The following is a 10721-nucleotide window of genomic DNA, read 5'->3' as shown; positions in this document are numbered from 1 at the left end:
AAACAGATAAATAAAAATAAAACAAAAATGGATAACCAGCAAGGGCCTACTGTATAGCACAGGGAACTCTGCTCAATATTATGTGACCACCTAAATGGGAAAAAGATTTGAAAAAGAATGGACATATGTACATGTATAACTGAATCACTCTGCTGTACACCTGAAACCAACACAACACTGTTAAACAACAATACTCCAATATAAAATAAAAAGGTAAAAAAAGGGCATGAAAACAAATAATTACAACCTGTTATGATAAATGTTGTGTTAATTATTTCTGGTTGGCACCTAGCAGTGGATAAAGAGAAACAAGGTGAGGCCCAAGGGAGAGGTCATTTTGGTCACCGAGGCTCTATGGCAGCTGGGTTCGATTTGAAGGGAGTTCTAACAACAGATGGCAAATGTCTCAAACGTGTCAAGTATGAGAAAAGCTGTTGTTCTGTATTACTGTTGACTTTCTTTTCAGCCATATTATCTTCGGCTATGGTTTTATAGACTGTGCCTGTATAACGGGAAAGCTACTGATAAAATTCTAAAAAGGAAGTCATTTACTGCTTTCCTCCAGAGAATCTATTGATTTTTTAAAAAGGGGAGCCATATTCTGCCACTTGAAATGTAATAGCTATGTTCTCCAGGGTGTTGTTAAAGCTCAGAATAAGATTCACTTGGACTCTTTTGCCTATATATCTGTGTTAGATTATGTGAGAATGCTTCCCCTGTTCTTATTTACCTAGTTGACTTGGCCTGTGATGAGTACATAGACCGAATATTCCCAAATACCTAGAAAGAAGGAGGATGTGGGTGGTTTTTGAAATAGCAAGTCTTAGTGAGTGTCTGTAACGTACCTCACGTTATGACCAGTACCATAGAAGATTCTCATCACTTCAAGCTCACTTCACCTCCTCCAATCCTCTCTCAGTGAATGGTACCTCCTCCTGCATACTCACCTGAACCAGAAATCCAGGACACACAATTTCACTGCTCCCTCTCTCTTACCTTCTGTGTTAAGGTCAGTATGGCTGATTGGCTGGCCATTCCTGTCCACTTTTCGATTAATGTTGCACTACCCCCATGCCACCTTCCTCTCTCACTGGAGTACTAACATTACTTTTTTAATTATAAAAGATTTGAATATACAGAAAATTATAGTGTCTGTGACAAACATTTGTGTACTTCTCATCCCATTACTAACAAATCTTAACATTTTTATGCATGCTTCAGACTTTGACAAAGAAGAATATAAATTTAGTTGAAATTCCATTCAGGTTCTCTTTGTTTCCTTTCCCTTTCTTCCTTCCTTCATCAGAGGCAAGAAGCCACACAGTTGTTGTTCATTCTTCCAATTTATGCTTTTAAAACTATTTATTATACATGCAGGTATTTACACATGGCATTTGAAAGTCTATGTATTAAAAATATACACATATGATATCAAACTGTATACACCACTTGTATTTTTCTTTTATCTTTTATTGTTTCTGCTGTTACATATAGATCCATGGTTCCCTTTGTAATAGCTATTGTATTCTATCTGAAAAGCCACAGTGTATATGTTCCTTTGTTGATGGACTTTTAGGTTGTCTTTTTTTCTCTCCTTTTTTCTTTTTGTTGGTACAAACGGTGCTACAGTGAACAATTTTCTGTGTATCTCCTTTAGTTGCTGTCTGAGAATTTCTCTGGATTATATCCCTAAATGTGGAATGCCTGAATTATCAACATATACATTTCTAGCCTGACCAAATTGTTTATATTTATAGAAATATATATGTATATACATACATATATAAATATATATTATAATATATGTATATCATAACATTATACATATATATAATGTAGGAATATACATATATTCTATCGATTGATGGATCGAGATAAATATTTTAAGGAATTGGCTCGTGTGATTGTAGGGACTGACAAATCTGAAATCCATACAGCAAGCTGGCAGGCTGGAGAGTCAGGTAAGAAATGATATTGCAGTCTTAAATTCAAAGGTTAGAAACTGAGGGAGAATTTCTATGTAGCAATCTGGAGGCAGAATTCTTTCTTCCTTGATAAAACTCAGTCTTTGCTCTTAAACCTTCAGTTGATTGGATGAGGCCCACCCACACCATGGAGGGTCATCTGCTTTACTCAAGGTTTACTGATTTAAACATTAATCACATCTAAAAAATGCCTTCACAACAGCAGTTAGACTGGCATTTAACTGGGAACTATAATCTAGCCAAGTTAAGACAAAATTAAACCATTACAACATTCTTTGCTATTTTTCTGTTGATTTGTTTGTTCTTGTCTTCCTTTTTCAAAAAAAAATTATAATTTTATTTAAAAGAAAAACAGAATTGTAGAATAAATTGTAGAATAAAGTTTGTAACAGAATTATTTTTGTTAAAAATAAGGATCGAATTTGAATATGACTTTCCTGAGGGGAATAATACTAGGGACTTTATACTCTTTTATTTATTAAACAAACACTTTATCCTAATTTATTGAAAAAGTGAACATTTTTGTTCATTTCTAGTGGGTTTAAGGGCATTCTTTAAATATTTTGCAACCTAATCCTTTATTTGTTTTGTGTTTCAAATATTATCACTCAGTGTTTAGCTTGTGTTAACATTTGTTTATGGTGATTTCTCGTTCAAAATTTTAAACTTTTGATGTAGTAATTTTATCAATGTTTTCTTTTATGACTTGTATTTTAAACGTCTTGTTCAGGAAATCTTTTCCTCTCCCAATTTCATATAGGAATTATCCTGTGTTTTCTTACAAAATTTTAAATTTCTTACAAAATTTGAAAATGTAAAACAAATTTACATTTGTTGCAATTAAGAGGCCAATACTGACCCATTATTATTTAACTAAAGTCCATACTTTATACAGTTTTTCCTTGCTTTTTACCTAATGTCCTTTGTCTACAAGTCATTTATAAAGTAGATGTTGTGCAAATGCTTTTTGTCACTCTATGGCTTGTCTTTTCACATTCCCCCTCTCTTACCTCTGTGTCTTTACACCTGCTTGTGCTTCTGTCTGGAATGGTATCTTAGTAGTTCTGGCTGCTGTAACAGAATACCATAAACTGAGTGGCTTTATTAACAATCATTTATTTCTCATAGTCTGGAGGCTAGAATACTCACGTTCAGGTGACAGCATGATTGGGTTCTTGGTGAGGGCCCTCTTCCTGGTTTACAGAAGGCAACTTTCTTTCTGTGTCCTCATATGGCAGAGAGAGAGAACTAAGAAGCCAGCTCTTCTATCTCAGGGCACTAATCCCATTCATAAGAGTTCCATCCTCATGACCTTATGACCTCTCAAAGGCCCTGCCTCCTAATTCTATCACATTGAGGTCTAGGATTTCAAGATAAGAATTGTGGGGTGGGCACAAGTATGAAGTCCATAACAAATGGCTTTGCCTCACTAAATTCTTACCTGCAACCATAGGTTTTGTGCCTAGATGTTGCTTTCTCCATAAAGTCTTTCTGGGCCTCCCTAGATGATAATAGTTTCCCCTCCTTTCTGCCACTGATTCTTCCTCCCAAAGCCTCTATCGGTCTGTATTATTTTTGTCTATTTACTGACTCTTCTTCAACTCCACTTGATCTTCAGATGCTTCGACTGTGCCTCTTCTCCTTGTAGCTCTGGTCTTAGTATAGTGTCTGGCACATAATACGTGCTCATCAGATGTTGGTTGAAACAATCGTTACATGAGTGGTTCTTGCCCTGAGAAAACAAACGTAATTCATTTGGATCAATCAAAGCACAATTGAACTTGAGCTTATGCGATACTGACTATCTAGGCAAAGGGACTTAGAATAGGTTGACATTAACTCTGAAGTTATATAGTAGCAGCATCGATATGAGGGGGATACACTTGAGTGAGAGATTTTGGCATATTCGTATGTGTAAAATAATTGAGAATCTGGTTTAGGACAGCAACTTGAAAATCGAAAGGAAGGGGAGAAATGTAGCAGCATTTTACAATAAGAAACAGCTGGACCTAATGACAGATTTGTTTCAGTGAAAAAGGAAAGAGAAGATAAAGATAATTTAATAATAATGCTGGTATTATCGAGTGCTTGCCAAGATGCTATCAAACATAAACCTCTCACATTGCTGGTGAGAGCATAAATTGCTACCAACTTTCTATGAAATACTTGGGCACTATTTCTCAAAAGCCTTCACATTCTAACACCATTTTACCCACTATTTCTATTTCTAGGAATGCATCCCAAGGAAATAATCAGAAATGGTAATAAATATTTATGAACAAATATGTGCATTATTTATGAGAGCAAGAAACTGGAAACCACCTAAAAATCCAGTACTATGAAAATGAGTATGTAAATCATGATATATATTTATGTGAAGGAATAGAATGCAATCATTAGTAATTATATTTATAATGCTTGTTAATTATAATGAAAATACTTATGATATAGCATTAAATAAGGAAAGTAGATTATCAAATTATATTATCTCAATTATAAAGAGAAAAATGCTTAGTACAAGGCTAAAAGAAAACATGTCTAAAATATTAATGATGGTTGCTTCTGGGTAGAGAGAAGAGTTGATTTTCTTCCCTGCTTCACTGAATATGTCTGTAATTTCTGAATTTTTTTACCTTAAGTATTAGTTTGATGACCCAGAGGGGATTTCGGAATCATTTTTAATGGCATATTTTGGAAGTTAAGACAGTTTTACACTCAAATCCAAATGCTCCTTCCTCCATAAAATCTGATGTCCTCTAAATCAAAAAATAATAACCCCCTCTTCTTATACCTTCACTCATTGATTAATTTATCCATCAGCAATCTGTATATTATGCTCAGTGCTTCAAATAGGCAACATAACGCACACTCTCTGCCTTAAAAGAGCCCTGTTTATGAGACAGGTGAGCATATAATTAACAGAGTGATTAAAAAAATGCACAACACCCAGTGGATGTGTCTATACAGTGGCTTGGGACCACAGAGGAAGGAGTGACTAACTTTGCTTTCCTGAGAAGATAATATTTGAGCTGGCTTGTAAAAGTTTCAGTGGCATTCATTTGTTAAGGAATAAGTCATGGGAAGGTAGGGATTTGTAATCACAGGTAATAGGAGGTACAAGGAATATGACTGGGGAGAAATTAGTCTAATTAGATTGGGGTAGGTGATTTATGGACTTGTGCTTGGGTTTTACAGTTGTGTACTGTGTTTAGGGGCCATTGAAGGTTTGATTTAGTAGGACTTGACATGACCGCTTTCTTATTGTTTAATGTTATTTTTCCTCTCAGCACAATCCAGGGTCTGACACATAACTGTTGACACACTTGCTGCTCGATAAATATTGGTGGTAGAGGAGGATTCTGACTTTGGTCATGGCCAAGTGTCTGAAGTGGGCAGAGATCTCTTGTAAATATTTTGGAGCTGGAAACTGGAACATGGATGATAGCTTAGTGGAGAGTTTCTCAGTATTTTTTCATTATTGGCCCCCAAAGGAGCCTTGTTAGACACTTTTTACTTCTAATCATCCCCACAGGATTTTAAAACCACAGATATACTGTGTATTTGTCTATGAACATTATGTTTATCTATGCTTTACACATAAAGAGGTGAGAATCTTTTTTCACTTCTCTTCCTTAAGACCAGTTTTTGTACCCTTGGTGGTGGTATCGCCCCTGCAGAGGGTGCGTGAGTTAGAGCCTTTCTAAAACATGCTTAACTGTGGTAAAATACACATAACATAAATGTTACCATCTTAACCATTTTTAAGTATCCAAGCCTGAGAACTCTTTTCATCTTGCAAAACTGAAACTCTGTATCCATTAAACAACTCCCCATTCCCCACTCCCGCGGTAACAACCATTCTACTTTTTTGTGTCTATGAATTTGAGAACTGTGGGTACCTCATATAAGTGGAATCAAGTAGTATTTTTTTTGTGTGTGTGTGACTGGCTTATTTCACTTAGTATAATGTCCTTAAGTTTCATACATGTTAGAGCATATGTCAACATTTCCATCTTTTTAAGGCTAAATTATATTCCATTGTATGTATATACAACATTTTGTTTATTCATCCATTGATGGACCCTTGGTTTGCTTCCACCTTTTTGGCTATTGTGAATAATGCTGCTATGAACATGGGTATGCAAATATCTCTTTGAGACCCTTCTTTCAATTATTTGGGGATATACCTAGAAGTGGAATTGCTAGATCATATGATAATTCAGGGTTCAAATTTTTGAGGAACCACCATACTGTTTTAAACAGTGATTTTATAAATTTACATTCCCACCAACCATGCACAAGAGTTCCAATTTCTCCACGTTTTGCCAACATTTGTTATTTTCTGTTTTTTGATAGTAGCCATCATATTGAGTGTGAAATTATATCTCATTGTGGTTTTGATTTGCATTTTCCTAATAATTAGTGATTACTGTTGGCCATTTGTGTATCTCGTTTGGAGAAATGTCTATTCAAGCCCTTTGTGCATTTTTAAATCAGGTTATTTGTCTTTGGTTGTAAAGTTGTAGGATTTCCTTATGTATTCTAGATAATAACTGCTCTGCTTATCAGATATATGATTTGCAAATATTTTCTTCCATTCCATAAGTTACCTTTTCATTCTGTTGATTTTGCGCTTCGATGGGGTTAGAGCTTTTAAAAATTCACTTGATATTAAGATTTTCGATAGCCTTTTGCATTCTTTCACTATTTCTTCTTCCCATGGTAACTAGGAGGTTGGAGTCTAGATGGTATTATCCTAGGCCTGGGCAGACATTGAGATGCAACCTGGTATTTGGGGTTTGGGCCATGATGCCTTAGGAAAATCTTAAATGGAGGAACCTATGGATTTATGCATTACTCAGGGAAAGGTGGGCCATGTCTGGTAATTCAACTCAAACAGTGCCTGATGCGAAGGGCGAATCACACTGCTAAACAGGGAGATTTTAAACAACAAGGAAGGAAAAGAGGCATGAGAAGATTAGACATTCTAAATATTCCTGTACCCCCATTCGTTAATGTCATGGGCTATTAACTGTTAGCATGAGGTTTTTTCTATCTTGTCTGTATAATTTTGTCAACCTATCTGTCTCATTGGTGTTTTTTAGGTGGATATCCAGGCAATTTACCTGAGGTTTCCTTTTCACCTGGAGATTTGGTCAGGACCAGTATTTGGGGGTGTGGTCTCTGGTAGACACAACTCCAGCCAAAATCCAGCTAGAAACATAATACCTCTCAGGAAGTGAGGGAGGCTTGACTTCAGTCTCAATTTATGTATCAACCCATCACCTTGTGTAAAGATTAAACTTCTTGCAATAGGAGGGTAAAAACTCTTCTCTGTTATTCCTATGGGAGAGAGGTAATGCAGTTAAAAATCTTTCTGATGCCATGACCATAAGATTAATGCTGTAATCCAGTTTGTTATCTGTCTGCTACGTCTCCTTGTGTCTAGCATAAGTCAATAGAGCTTCATTTCTCTAATTGAAATCAGTGTGATGATGGCGTCTGTTTGTGGAAATGAAAGGTGGCTGCCATAATCTGTTGGGAGCTGAGTTAATCCTCTGGGAGCGAGACCAACCTAATTACTTTACTCAGAAATACTGGGCTTGCTTTGACTTCTTCGGTATACAGCCATGAGAAAGAGGCCAAGGTGCCATTTAGCAAATCTTTTCTTGAATTGCTTTAAACTCACCTAACATTGCATTGTGAGACCTTTTCATTGGAAAGTGCTATTTCTTGTGTGTTTCACCTTTTTATTTGCAGGTATTCTTAAATGAAAAGAAAAGGCCAATTTGCCAGTCACATACTAAACTGTTTCTGCCCTATATTGTCACACTCAGATGTTATTTATAGAAGTTATGTCTTTGATACTCAAATGTAATGCTTCTCAGAGATACTATTGGGAGAAACACAAGGTTTAACGCCTCTCAGAAATCATCTAGTTTCCCCCAATTATTACAACAACAGCATCAATAACAGCAACAATTAGTTGAGTGCATATCATGACTCAGCCACTGCCCTAAACATTTTGTAAATATTTTCTCATTTTGCACTTATAATAATCTTTTGAAGTAGTTGCTGTTAATATTTCCTCTACATATTTTTTTTTGAAAGGAAGCACTGAGATTTTAAGAATCTGTCTAATGTCACACAGCCAATAAGCCTCAGAACCATGTTTGAAACAGGCAGTCCGACTGCACAACTAGATTGCCATGAAAGGTACAGAACCCTCATTAGATTTGAATTTCAGATAAGCAATAAATTTTTTTTTTAGTAAACATACCTCCCAAATATTGCAGGAGACAGTCAGATACTAAAAAAATTATATGTTGTTTATCTGAAATTCAAATTTAACTGAGTGTACTATGTGAGTTGTTAGGTTTGTTTTGTCTTTGTTACAGCTGGCAGCCCTATTTATTTTTATTTTTTGTAAGTTTTCGCCTTTTTATTCTTTTGAATCTTTCCAGTTAAAAGGAGGAAGTCTCATTTGGTGAAAGTATATTTTCAACACCTCTCTATCCGTTACTTGTTACCTTTGCTTCCTCCTTTCCTTTCTTTCTTTCTTTCTTCCCTCCTTCCTTCCTTCCTTTCTTCCTTCCCTCCTCTTTCTCTCTTCAGCCCTATTTAGATCTTGTGTTCGTGAGCACTCTATTTAGCTACTACATCTGAGCAGTGAGGAAACGTGTATTACTCAAAGCCCTACAGCTGATTAGTGGCAGAGCTAGCCCCTCTCCTCCCCCCCCTACCCCACCGTAGGCAGAGTGAGTTCTTTCCTTCTCTTGTCATTTCAGATCCTAGGTTACGATTCTTAGTTGAATGCTTCTTTTCGTATATCACAAAACACAAAGACTTTGGGGTCTTTGTCTGGGGGTAGGTATACATTTGCACTATCCACGCTAAATCTCGGTAGCTATAATATTATTGGCACACATTTGGAACATAGTGGTCCTAACATTTAGGGCGAGGGGTGAACATTTTCATCATTCAATAAATATAGTATTTATGTATTCATGTATATAGATAAATGTATTATTTTTGTGGTCCTTTGAAGTGTTAAATGTTTTGCTAAAATATTTAAGTAATAATAATGACATCACATCTAGCATAGAGAATCCAACACAGAATGTTGCTTAATAAAGACTTTGGCTTCATTTAATTCTTTTCTCTATTCATAAGCTTTGCCTTACAGTGATTAAGACATCTGCATTCTGATCCCAACTGGGCCATTAGAATTTTTGAGACCTCAGGCAAGCTTCTCTCTGCATTTTAATTCTATCCTCTATAAGGTGAAAAATGGGATTTGATGTTTCTCTCCTGATGTTCCTTTTGTCCTTGATATTCTGTGGTTCCAGGACTTGAGAAAGATTGCTCAGGTGTTTCATTACTGATTTTTGTAACTAGTATTGTGATGACATTCTAGGATTTGTCTTTGTTTCATTTGTGTAAGTCAGTTCTTGAATTATACACTCATTCGTAGGTTGGCTGCTTACATCAGACAGTTTGGCCAATTTGTCCTCTATATTAATATGAGAATGGTGTCTAATAATTCTATCATTTTTCTACAGAATTCTGCACAATTCTGGGCAATTGAAGGTGAATACAATCTCTTCCATTGCTTGATTGATTATTTTATAGCCTGTGGGCACCAACCAGCTGAAGGTTCTATGCGGTCTGGCCCAAATCCACTTTTCTTTTCATGCTCTTTTGTCACCTCTCGACATAGGGATCCAGTCGCGTCAAGTGACTTCTTCTTACCTGAGTATGTCATGCAGTTCCTTGCCTTCGTGCAGTTGTATTTGTAGTGCTCTATCTTCCTTAGTTAGCAGTGAGAGCTAACTCGTTTAAGGTTTTTACTACATGCGAGGCAGTGTTATACATTAACTCATCCAGTTATCTCAACAGCTCAATGAGGTGGGTGATGTTCTTATGCCCATTTTTCAGAAGTGGAAACTGAGGTATGGAGAGATTAAGCAACTTTTCCAAAGTTGTATGGACAGGGTCCAAGGATCACATTGAGAGCAGCTCAGAACTATAGCACAGAGAACAACAGCTTTGGGGGCAGACAGACCTGAGTCACTTACTAGCTGTGTGACATAGGAAAAATGTCCTTATTCCTCTGAGCATCAGATATGGGACTACACTACCTACTTTACATTGTGGTTGTTATAAAAAATTAGAAAGAAAATAAATAAATATAGATGCACCTGTTAAGTTAGTCATTTAATAATTACCTTATCTTCCTCTGAGTGAGGAGAAACTTGATTCAGAGCCTTGGTGTGTTGTAACGTCGGGCAGTTTCCCTCATTACCATGTCAGCTCATGCCCACAGCACTAGTATGGTATCAGGCACTTTAGAGGTTCTCACTGAAAGCTGAATGCATGGTGGAGAGAGTGACAATCACTGCTCTTACCGTGAGTGATAAAACACATACTGTGAGTGGCTAGTGCATGGCTTGACTTTTCCTTCACTTTGGTTTCTTTGGTAAACAAGGACCAGAGTCATAATTTAAAGCCTGATGGTAATGCTGCCTTTGGAAAAATAGAACTAAGACTTGTTACAGGACTGTGTAAGCAGCAGGATTTGTTTCAGTTTGAGGGACAAGCTAGAAAAAGCTGATGGCATTTCTGTGCCCATGGTTCTGTTGGCCCCAACAGACTTCAGGAATGTCCATGGGTCAAAGGCATGGCAGACCTGTGGTTATGAACTATCCCTACTGCCTTTCCTAGTCTCAGCTCCAC

Source organism: Eubalaena glacialis, chromosome 17 (genome assembly GCF_028564815.1).
Source record: "Eubalaena glacialis isolate mEubGla1 chromosome 17, mEubGla1.1.hap2.+ XY, whole genome shotgun sequence".
Taxonomy (NCBI): Eukaryota; Metazoa; Chordata; class Mammalia; order Artiodactyla; family Balaenidae; genus Eubalaena; species Eubalaena glacialis.
This window is presented reverse-complemented; position numbering follows the sequence as displayed.